The sequence below is a fragment of the Micropterus salmoides genome, unplaced genomic scaffold (assembly GCF_014851395.1).
Source record: "Micropterus salmoides isolate LMB-PRFRI ecotype aquatic unplaced genomic scaffold, ASM1485139v1 Ms_hic_scaffold_13, whole genome shotgun sequence".
Taxonomy (NCBI): domain Eukaryota; kingdom Metazoa; phylum Chordata; class Actinopteri; order Centrarchiformes; family Centrarchidae; genus Micropterus; species Micropterus salmoides.
The window spans coordinates 21,328,206-21,340,510 of record NW_024040374.1 but is presented as its reverse complement, the minus strand read 5'-3'; the positions used below and the strand labels follow the sequence as shown (position 1 = coordinate 21,340,510).

General features: G+C 41.2%; 1 protein-coding gene across 1 annotated transcript in view; it reads right to left on the bottom strand.

Moving 5' to 3' along the window:
- The window catches only part of lingo3a (leucine rich repeat and Ig domain containing 3a), a 37,301-nt gene extending 26,006 nt beyond the window's left edge, over nt 1–11,295 (bottom strand). Inside the window, exon 1 of the mRNA XM_038716170.1 lies at nt 11,142–11,295. The gene's annotated coding sequence lies outside the window, so the exon portion shown is untranslated. The remainder of the gene's footprint in view (nt 1–11,141) is intronic.
- Nucleotides 11,296–12,305: the final 1,010 nt, after the last annotated feature.

Genomic DNA, 12,305 nt, shown 5'->3' with positions numbered 1-12,305 from the left:
GCCTGTTATCTGGCATGCAGTCTCTAGATACAGCTATAGGCACAGTGTAATTGGGCCCTGCCTGCGCATTAAACATAGATCTGTTCTGACATCACACAGGAACTCAGCATTGGATGTACTGGGATGAAACAGCATGCGGGATAGAGTTAGGAACACACACTGCACCGCACCAAAAAAAAAACCTCCAGTCCATGCAAACAGACACAACCGCAGCTACATCCTGGCGTAGAAATTATTCACGGGCTCTTTTGAAACTGTTTACTCTGACATGCAGACGCTGCCTTCCCCGCACCATGACAGTCGAAAGATCCATTGAAAGTGGTTCTGATGAGACGTTTCAACATGAGACAAAAGCGAGAGGCAGTGGGAGGGTAAAAAGAAAATTCTTTGAAAGAAAGCTATGGGTGTACACTATATGGTACAGAGGGAAAGGAACGCAGGCAGGGTTGTTTTTGAAAGAGATGAGGGGGGTTCTGACAGCATGCTGTCATGCCGGCTGACTGTCATGCAGGCAGGCCGATCCCTGATTCTGTGATCAATGTTTTTCTGAGAAAAAAATAAAAAAGATTCATCCCTAACCAATGACAGGCTTGTAAAGACAAGTGGAGTGTCAGCCCTGTACAACGCTGGACTGGCTCCCATGATAAATTCATAACGTTCTGCTGATGTCCAGAAGCGGCATGTCCACTTCACCTCAAAGTGTAGCAAGCAACACAGATCAGGAAGTACACCTGTCAAACTGAAGGAATGTGACAGCAGGGCATCACATAGACACAAGCATGTACATATACATGTGCACAGTGGCATGCAGAGATATTCAAAGACACAAAGATCCACAGATTGTGATCTATAGTGACAAATATAACCCTATACTTCTCAGATGCAGAGCGCAACCCGCCTCCACAGTGTTCCAGCTATTTCAGGAACAGCGTATAGCCTCTATAATGCCCCAAACAACAGAATAGAATTTCCCGACAGATGTGAGTCAGTTCAAAGCAAAGATCCTCAACAGACTTCTTCTGACAGGCAAACCAAATCCATATGTTCCCAGAGAGTGGAAGACGAGAGGAAGAGAGAGAGGGAGGAAGAGGAACCACAGTCTGTTAAGCACAATCTCATCACACCCAGCTTTCACGGTTACACGTGGACACATAGAGCTGCAGATTTATTAGTTCAAATGATGCAGAAACAAAGCAAGGGAGAAATTTTCTTCCAGGCTTTGACATCCTTTTCAAATGAAAATACATTGCCCCTCTCTGGGGCTGCACAGAGAGACTGACTCGCTTCTCACACGGTGGATGCACAACACAACTGCCTAATGACTTTAGTCCTGCAATATAAAACCAAAAGTATCTCTCTCCTTAATTAGTTTGTCAGCATAGCATTGAACACACAGAGTCTATTTAAATTGGACTGGTATTAATAATAAGGCATGCTCTGTAATTAAGATCAATACCAACATCATCTTTAATTTGAATCAGTATCCAAAGCTGCCAAGCTCAGTATTTTTACATAGAAAGCGAAACATCCTGAGTGAAAACACACTTCGTTTCTCATCAAACTAAAAGGTCACTTGAAAGTAGCAACCCCGCACAAATTAACATCTCGATAATGAAGTAATGTTTTACACTATTTGTCTGCGGGCAGATGGTCTTAGCACCTTGAAACTACAAGCTCAAAAGCCCTAATGAACACAGTAGGTACACAGGACACGACTGACCTCTGCACGACCTTCATATTATTAAGACGTGTATTAAGGGGGATAAAATATAATCCCTCTGGTGAGCAAAATCTAAAATGATGGTGCTAATTATCTCTTGCATGCTTTTAGCGAGTAGAAGTTAGCAAGTAGTAGTTAGGTAGCTACATGTTAGTTGGTGTTGCACAGCATGGAGAATTTGTTCCACTAAAGAAAATGTGCAATAGTGGTCTGGACCGGTGTTACTAATGCAAGAATAATCTGGCACACAACACCCTGTAAACTGGCAAGTTGTTGGTTTTACACTCTTACTACACTTTGTTTTTTGTATGTATTAAACGGACAAGATACCAGTTGGCAATTAGTGAGCTTTATAGGTGCAGGTAGGCAGACTTTTTTTTTTTTTACTTTTGGACGGTTCCAGGCTAGCTGTTTACCCCTGTTTTAAATCTTTGTGCTAAGCTAAGCTAACCCACTGCTGCCTGTAAGTGCAGTCATTTAAACTACTAATTTAAAAAGTGAAAGTCGCTGACTTGGAATGCCACATGGACAGGGTTTAAATCCCAGCTTTCACTCTCCCGTTTCATGCCTATCTTCTTTCAGGAAGCAAATCAAGCGACTAAGCTCACATGCGAGCTTACAAAAGTATAAAGAAGAGCAACACATAAAGTAACAATCACAGAAGGCAAATCAAGCACAGACAAACGGAGAGAAATCAGTTCACTCTCATCCCTCAGTTCCATTGATCTCCACGTAAGGAAAATGATTTGATCAACTGATTATCTGATTTATGTTCAACGGCTGAAAAGAAGATAAAAGTCGGCTTTAGTTCTTCTTGACAGTGTGATCCACAGAGCAGAGGGGGAGGAGCACTGATCCTTATGGACTGATATGAAGATGCAAAGAGGCATGAATCTTTAATCTTCATTTGTACTGACGGCTCACTAGGATATTTAAAATAGGTTCACTAGGTACATTAGGTTCAAAGACCAATTTCTAAATGAGGATGAGTGAAGGAAAAGTGAGGGAAGCACACAATACTTGAGAGAGCTCCATAAACAAAAACACAGACCAGATCTTGCGTGCAGGAGTGTTTATTTTTGCACAATTAATCACATTAATCTTGATCTAAATGCATTATCATCACCGCACAAACGGCCGACTGAATGCTTCAGAGCTCAGCTGAGTCGCGCAGTGTTAACTGTTTAGACAACAGGACCAAATTTGAAGAATGATTAATTAATCCTGTGCTTAATGCCCATGCACAGAGTTAAGTGCATCTGACCACAGCCATACGTAAAGTTCTCGTTAGAGTCAAGAGTCATTAGTAGGTTCAAGACTGAGGGGACGTGATGACAGAAAGATGCTACTTTTGATCGTCAAGCACTTACAAATCAATTAGGAGAGGCTGGTGACGAGATGAGAGTGTGCATATGTGTGTGTATGGAGGTGCAGATACAGGGATCAGCATTTAATTAGGTATTTCAATCAAATCACCTAATGTTTTTTTTTCTAAATGCCACAAAGGTGCGCAACGTTTCAAGGCAGAGGCAAAGAAAAATGGAAAATGGGGAATATGGGTTTCGTAGCTCAGACCTTGGTATCAGTCTTACAAAAGAAACACACTGCACATCCTGTGTTTATCTAATCTTTGTCATAATTACATAATTGAGGAGAGATGATTAAAGAGTTATCTCATGTGCAGGGCCCATGGAGAGACTGCACGAAAGATGTGCGTAACTTAACCCACAGGACACAACTGGTTCTTCACAGTGGTTCAAAATCCAGTTAGCCGTGTCTGCCTGGCTCAGCTGCTACACATGTGAGTAATAACAGAGCCGGAAGACTTTCAGGCATAAAGTAACAATATCTCTGTTTTATGCAAGGTAGAATTTAAATGTACACCTTTTTTCCGCAAGTGATATTCCATTAAAGCATTTAGAAAAACACTCAATAATTTCAAACAATAGTTCTGAAACTGTGGACTACGGTTTTGATAAAATGTAAATGCAGTTAATGGTGTGAGAGTTGAAATAGATAAAAGGAGAGTTTTAAAACATTGTTCAGAAAGCTGTTATCATCTCAACAGCTCAGCATCTCTCACAGTCTGAGAATTTTTTCCATCTGAAGCAGCAAAACAAATCACAAGAAGGCAAACAGCTCTTAAACAACCAGGTGCCCTTCAGTGTTCCATGTTTATGTTATTTAAAGTACTGAAGTGAGGTATGTTTGAATCTAACTGACTAATACTTCATATTGTATGGATTTACTGATGCCGCTGCAATGCTTTGACTGACTGAAAGGTTTGTTATGGATCAGGTATTGTTGTGGCATAGGTTTACGTGGTGCATTAGAGAAGATAATGCAGGGTGCTGCAGGGATTACCTAAGGCTGCATGATAGGCTGCATGTAGCGGATATACTGCAGTGTAATTGCCCTTTACTCTGGTTATCTGCCTTCTCTGACCTCATCAGATGATCGCTGCTAGCGATGCCACTGTATGAATCTGAAAAGGAAATTTAGGGAAACCGCAGAGTGCTTAGCAGTGACATGGCGGGAGCTTCCCTGTAGGTTTACTGAACACGCCTTTTTAAAATACAGTATTTTAGTGTTTTTTTAAGGACTATGTTGTTGTTGCATAGTTTGCCCACCAGAGGGCACGCTGCAGCTCCTCTGTTAACAACACTGCAACACCACAGAAAAAAACATCAGCTGACCTCAGTCTACAAGCCATAGAGAGTAGCTCCTGGTAGCTCTCATACTCAGTGTTCCCGTTGAGTTAGTCATTTGTCACGTCAATTACTGACTTAAATATAATAAAAACAGCCCTTCTCTTACCATACCATACTTCCTAACCCTCACGTTTTCACTTCCCTCTCCAGGCTCACAGCAGTGTGTTTAATGTTACGGTAACGATAGGTGAGTGGTGGTTACGCTGATGATAAACGTGATTGTAGATTTATTTCTGAAACAGTACTAGCGAATGGTCTTCTTATTTTTCTCTAATTCATTACTTCTAAATATTCTTCACTTACAGTAATTGACGCTGCCCGTTGCTAAATTAGTGGCAAAGCTGGCTAATATTTATCAGTAGAGGAGCGGTTAAACTATATTGTGTAACGTATTCTAAATATATCTGCAAGCCGCTTGTATTACAGTCGGTATGACGAAATGAGAGGGGACCTGTAAATAAACATGAGCGGAACAAGTAGGCCTATCTAACACAGCTTCCAACCAAACAAAGTTATCTAGCTGCACTTTTGAATGTGCAAAGTTAGTGTGAAATCTTAAAGTTGCAGGTCCTCGTTGTAGACAGTCATGTAGTATTAGATTAATTCAAAGGCAGCGTTTCCTCTGGGTCACTGTCACATCATAGAAGACAAGTTTTAGAGCCAGGTGGTGGTTAGAAAATGGTTTATTGTAGCTTTGGATAGAATTAACAGAGTGCTGGCAAAGGGATAAACTAGATGCAAATATGCTATATATTATAAAGTAATAATTGTGGCAGATTATATGTAACGTAATAACTATTTCATGACAAAAACACAAATATATGATTTTTTGCCTGTTCAGGAGAGCCCTTTTTACCATTAATTTAATAGCAGTGACATGAGATTTGATATGTGGTATAATTATATATAATAGTAGTAGTATATTGGTATTTTTTATAGTTTCTGTTTCACTGGCCCCCACAATACAAACACTATTTAATTTAATGTCCATTAGTGAAAGTACTTCATAATTTATAACAAATCAGATATTTGTAAAAAAAAAAATTCTGTAGTTTTATACATTTGACTATTTATCAAAACTTTAATATATTATGTTGTACTTTTGTTAAAAGTACTATTTAGAACAATAAAAGCGCAAAAAGCCCTCTCTAGAGCCAGTGTTTGGTTTATCCATTTCGGCTGGTGTAGAAACATGGTTGTACAACATGGCGGACTCCGTGGAAGAGAGTCCGCTCCCTCTGAAGATATAAAGGGCTCATGATGAATATTATATTCCATTTCTGCTAATAGATCCCCTTAATCTTCCACATTGGTGCCTGAAATCAAGTCCTATACTGGTAAGGATGATACGTTCCTGATGAGAGCACAGGCAGGAGCACTGAACTCCATTTTGTCTGTCATGATGGTCGATCCATACTGGAGAATATTGTTTTAAGGCTGGCCAGTCGCAGCGCTTCAAGCTTCCAGCAGCAATAGAAATACAATAAATGAAATGAGCCGGAGAGAGCGACAAGTATATAAACTCCTCAAAACACCCATACCCATAACACAACTCAGTGTTGGAGACACTTTTCTCTCCTTTACACTCAAAGAAACATGACTTCAAACATCAGCTCACTCATAACCAAAGGTTTTAACTGCTGATCTTTCAGCTGGCTGAAGCTTAAATGGGCATAAACAGTCTGTGTTGCTTCACAATGTTAAAAAGCACCACCTCTTGAGGATCACTGGGCAAACAAAATGACTTAATGCAAGAAGCAAAAGATGATGTGTAGTCACTGAACGACTCTTAAGTGTGTAAGCAATGCCTACCTACACTCATGGGACTCCTTGGCTTCCCTTTTAGTACTTATGTAATGCTACGGCCACCTCATCACACATTCTTTCAGCCAGCGATTTCAGAAAACATAAAATATGCAGCATCCAAAGAGCAGAAACTCTTTCTCACCCCTCTGCTTCCTCTCTGTCTCTCATCTGTGCCGTGGCTCCAGTCCTCCTCAGCCGGTCCAGTAAATCATATGGGACCTATCATCAGCTTAAATGAGCCAATTTTGTTTAGATGACCTCTATGAAACATCAAGAGAGAGAGCATTGTGAAATGCAAGAAATAAATTAGAAAAATGTAACACGGCAATCCCGAAGCTTGGTTAAGATAAGGAGATACTGTAGCACTATGGCAGTGTGTGTACTCATACAATTTATGAATAGGTTCTGCAACTAGAAATGTATGCAAGCTAATATAGTATTCTAAATTATAGACAAATATATTCTCTGAGTGGGCACTGGCATAAACAGTATCGTCTTCAAAAAGCAAAAACACATTCAGTGAAGATAAATTGACTCTTCAACATCAGAGCAGTTTTACTTTGATGTATTGTACTAGGTTGACGTATTGCTTTGGCTTTGATCCTGTTGGTTTCAAAAAACATAACAAAAGCGTTGTAGTTACTAGTGGCTCCATTAGAGTCATCTAAATAAATGACACTACGATGACAAACTGCAGTATGCAGCGCTTCATAACTGCACTCCCTCACTAACTTGTCTAGAGCCTCAGCCCATTTTCCACTGGCCAACAGCATGATTTTGAATAAAAACTCTTGTACTGTATTAGGCCCTGCTTAAGCCTTAAATATGCTTACGTCTAATTTCACTAAGTAATACTTAACACCGTCTTATACATACTGAGGTTCTAAGGCAGTTGCCAATGAGGGGCACTGTACTGCATGGTTTAATGTTACGCTAACTGCAGTTGCCAGGTTAATTTGATTAAACAGATATGTGATTAAAAAATATATTCACAGTCAGCTATAACACCTGAACACATCTGCAACATGTGTTCAGGTGTTATAGCCGACTTCAGAGTATGTGAAAACTAGTAAGCAAGAGAAACAATTCGCTAAAAGTAATGAATAAACTGTTGAAATACTGTTGAAGGTTAGTTGAAATAGTTAGCTAAAAGTAACGGATAAATGGTTGGTAGTGGGCTTTAAGTAATAGATAAATGGTCGCAAGCTAGCTTAAGGGGTGAGGTTTCAGAGTGCAACCACTACATTTCCAAGCGTGTGCTTCTGCGCGTGCTCGAACTAATGAACGAGCACTCTGCGTCGGCCAAAACAGAGACATAACCTGAGACCCAAGAGACCAAGAGACCCACAAAATTCTGGACTCAGGTAAATGTTAGTTATATTTTCATTAGCTTGACGTTGAACTAAACACTACATTGACTGACTTCAGCCAACATGATATCAGCGTTGTGTATCTTTCACCAGAGAGGCTCAGCAATGTCAGCATAGCTAAAATGTACTGGATGATAATGAAAACGGTTAGTGAGCTAGACTGAATATTATGAAAGACATTACTGCCACACATTAGAATAACAATTAGACCGTAGTAAGTACCATTGCTGTAACTTACTGATTGTTGCATTACAGCGACTGAGACCGGCGAAGAAGCTGTTTGTACCTAAGTAACAACAATAAATCTAAATTGAACGTTATGAAGCAAACATCAGATCGTGCTAATCTAACTGGCTACCTCTGCCTTGCGTCACTATCAGCTAGTATAAACAAATCGTTCCACATTTGCTTTGTACCGTTACATCATTTCTTGCAGGTTGAAAACACTTTGAGGTAATGCCGGAACACTGGACAGTAATATGGATCGCGTTAGGTGGTAAAGTAATGTCGCAAGCCATAACGTTACAACTATAGCCTAGTATTTTACAATGGATAACGCCGACCAGTTGCTAACGTTATCTAACAAAAACACAAAATCACAATATATTTACATAAAATAGGATGAAAGCCAACTCTGGGTTTTTATATCCAAAACAAAGGTCTCTCCATGGCTCAAACGCCTTTCCAATATTGACCGTTTCATCATACAATAATATGATTCTCGTTTGGCCTTACAGGCTTCAGTGGGTAAAATTTTATTGTTTTATATCCTTGTATGGAGTCTGTGTTGTGCTGGGAGTCAGTTGTTAGCGGACTCCACTTCGCTAGCTGTTGTGTTTGTTGCTGTGTGTACTTCAAGCTCAGAGTTCAGAATCAGTAGGTAAGAGGCGGGAGCATGCATAAATGTCACAGCCTACATAAACCAATGGATTTCATGGAAAATCCGACCTAATTTCTAGTGTTAGTTAGTATAATGGTCATCAGAGGGAACCGAGAAAACAGGCGAATGGTTCGTTTGTATGTGAGGTTACAACCTGTTAGGCAGATAGGCAATAAAAAAGTGATTAATATCATTAAAAAAATACTTATGGCCCCTTTAACGTACCAGATAAATGGTTGCTAGTTACCTTAAGTAATGGATAAAAGTGGTTAATATGACTGAAAACCTGAGCGACCTAAAAATTTGTTTAAAAAAATTGTAACATTCATTTTCATATCCACTTTATCAAAAATCTACTCAAACGTGCACATCTCGACACAACATATGTACTGGTGCTGACTGCCACTTCCTCTGACAAAAAAGGCTGAAAACCACTGCTCTAAGGTAACGAGGTCAGCCAGCCTCTACCGTCACCACAAATGTCAAATGAAGCAATCATGTTTGTAAATCAAAAGACTTGTAAGGCCCAGATGCTCTCTAAGCTCTGCATTAAGGTTACAGCCCCATCTGAACGTCCATAATGGAATTACAACAGTCAGCAAGTGGGAGGATGGCCAGCACACACAGGCCCATGATCGTTCCAGCTGGACATCAATAACCGCCACAGCTGACATGCCAGCGTGCCTGCAGGTATCTACCAGCCACTCACAGGGGCACTCTCTCCTTTTTCTTCCTGCACTCCTCGCTTAGCTCTGTACTCTCTGTAAGAGTAGCAATGCCCTCATCTTGCTGACAACAGTTGCATCTCTGCTTTACTGCCATCATAAATACTCCAGAGTTGAAAACAATGAGGCTGTGCATTGGCAGCGTTAAGCTGAGGTAATGTCAGTATTGAGCGCGGCTGACAGCTTTATGTGCAACAGAAAGGATCAAAATGAGAAGGTAAGTATAGGCGTAGCAATGGACAAGACTAACTGGCCTGATTCGACAATGCGCTCTGAGGGCCACAGACCCGTCAGCAGACATTTCATTACTGACACATAAACCTAATAAAATAGGGAGGCTAAGTGGCACCTTGGGTACCATTAAGTGCTGCTGTATAATTGCATTCACTTTTTCTTCTCTTGCATTTTATACACTAATGGCTACTGTGTCTCTCAACAAGCAGGTAGGAGTCCATGAGACCACAATGACACGGGGTGTAAGATAAGAAATATACTTATAACAATAAAAATCTGATGAGACAAAAATGAAAAATAGTAAATGAACTGCATTTATATAGCGCTTTTCTACCTTGATGGGACGAAGTGCTTTATAATGTGCTTTTGGGATTCATTCCTTCAAGGACGCATCAACAACAAAAAGGAGCCAGGGATCAAACAACCGACCTCATGACTAATGGACTACCTGCTCCACCTGCCCAAAAACTAGATTTACATCAAGTGCCCATGAGGTCCACGTGGCTTTTTTTGTGTGTGAATTTTGTGTACCTAGTCTACCTCTCTGCCTAACCTTTTTCACAGGATAAAAGTCTGGGATGTTTAATTTGACGGTCAGCAAACCTGCAAATGCCTCAGTTTCTGCACACAAGACACTAAACGTACCGCCTGTGACTCATGAGATGAAAATCAGGGAAGAAACGCCCATTAAGGTGTGACTTTGTACCCTAAAGATTTAAGGCATTGACCATGAATTGCAATGTCCCCGGATAGAGTCCATCCAGGGACCTTTGTTGCACTCCCCGTTACTCTCTCCCTAATTTCCTGGCATCTCTCTACTGTCAACTTTTTATTAAGGCACAGAATGCCCACAAAAATACTTCACAGTTGTGGGCATCATAAAATGCACAGCAAGTGTATTTCAATTTTGCAGTTGTCTTAGAAACACCAAGACAGCTCTGCAATCTCAGTTATAATTTGCAGTTAATTACATGTTTTGTACGTTCGAATTCCCCAGACATTGGTACACCCTTACAGACGAGGAATAAGATTTAAGCAAAACTGTATTCAGACCTTACTTATAAAAACAGCCTATTTCTAGAACTGCACCGAGAACTGAACAGAGCCACAATAAAGGCAGGAACAGAGCTGGGAGAGGGCTGAGCAAACACAGGCAGAGGCTTAGATGTGTCACACTGACGACAGGCACCCAGACTCACACTGAGATGGCTGGAGGGATCGATCAAAGGCTGCCTCCCCCTTTCTACCCCACCTTTACATCATTAAAACCTAATTGAGAGCTCACATCTCAACACAAATGCACACGCACACAGAGTGGCTGTGCTTGCATGGATTCACGAGCACGCCATCTCAAGGATGACAATAGGAAAGCACAGACAGCGCAAGATAATAAGACCCGACGTCCATCTGAGTTAGAGAGCAAATCGATCAGCTGGGACTGCACCACAACAGTGCAAGGAGAAGCTGAGGGTTACATGAATCTCACTCATCAGGTCATCTGTTCAGGTGAACCTTGACTCAAACTCTCAAACTGGATGACAGGCAGCAAGGGAAAGGAATACAAAAGATAAACTCCATTTGCATGATCTCTAACTCAAACGAGGTGTGTAAAAAGTGTCAGGCAGCAGATCAAGTGCACCAGTGTGTTGTGTGTGTATGCGCGTGCACGCAGGGAAAGATGGGAAGTTGGCTCACCCAGGACTACAACTTGCACAGCGCTCCTTCCACATCTGCAAGCCTGAAGGTGCTCTGATCACTGCTGGCCGTCTGTTCTGGCTGGGTCTGTGCAGAGTAATGTTGCTCCTCCAGCCTCTCCAGACACTGAGCTTCCTCCTCCTCCTCCTTCTCCTCCTCCTCCAGCAGCAGCAACAGCAGCTGGACTGGACTGCATTCACTCACCTTCCCTCCTCTCTGTCTCTTCCTCCAGCACTGCTGCTGAATTATCTACCGCCTCCTAAATGAAGTCTCTCTGCTTCCTAAATGAACGCTCTCCGCTCTCCTCTCCTTTGTGCTATCAAGGCAGCAGGAGCTCCTCTCCCAGCAGGATCCCAGCTTTGTATCTCGGAGAAGCGGTGAGGGCTGCCACCGGCAGCGGCAGGCAGCTCAGACTGATGGTGCTCTCGTTATTGGGTTGCATGTGTATGGGTGCTTTGGCATTTGTGTGTGGGTGATGTGGAGCGTAGTGTGTGTGTGTGTGTGTGTGTGTGTGTGTGTGTGTGTGTGTGTTTGTGTTTGAAAGAGGACCCGGCTGCAGTTCATTGGGGCTCATCTGCGCTGTTGCCGCTCCTCTCTCTCTCTCTCTCGCACTCGGGCTGTTTTGTGCTGCATTCACGTCCTGTGGGGGAAACAGAGGACGAGTTCTCTTGTTAAACATTTAGCTCACTTTGGATTTCAGATGGTGGGTATAGCCTACCCACAATACTCTGCAGGGACAGCATGTAAGGAGATCCATGTGGGACAAAATGTATTAATTAAGAAAGTGTATATAAATATGGAAATCAATAGACCAATAGATATCTTTAAATGTACCAATAGATTTGGTAATAATTATATATAGTATAGTATATATTTTCAGAATTTTATTGTGCAACATTATTTCACTATTTTTATCTTCAGTTTCACCTCCCCTTCAGCCAATCAGATGCTAACATGGTTGGTAACTGCTATTGAATGTAGTTAATCTTTTATGAAATTATTCCACAATTTATTAGTTTATTTTTTCATTTTTGTTTTGATACACTTGATACACTGTACTTTGTGCTGTCTTACATGTTTCCATTTTCACCACACATTTAGATAACCCTCCAATTGTTACACTGTTCGGTGTCATCAGTGGTTTAGTATCATTCAGTAAATAAG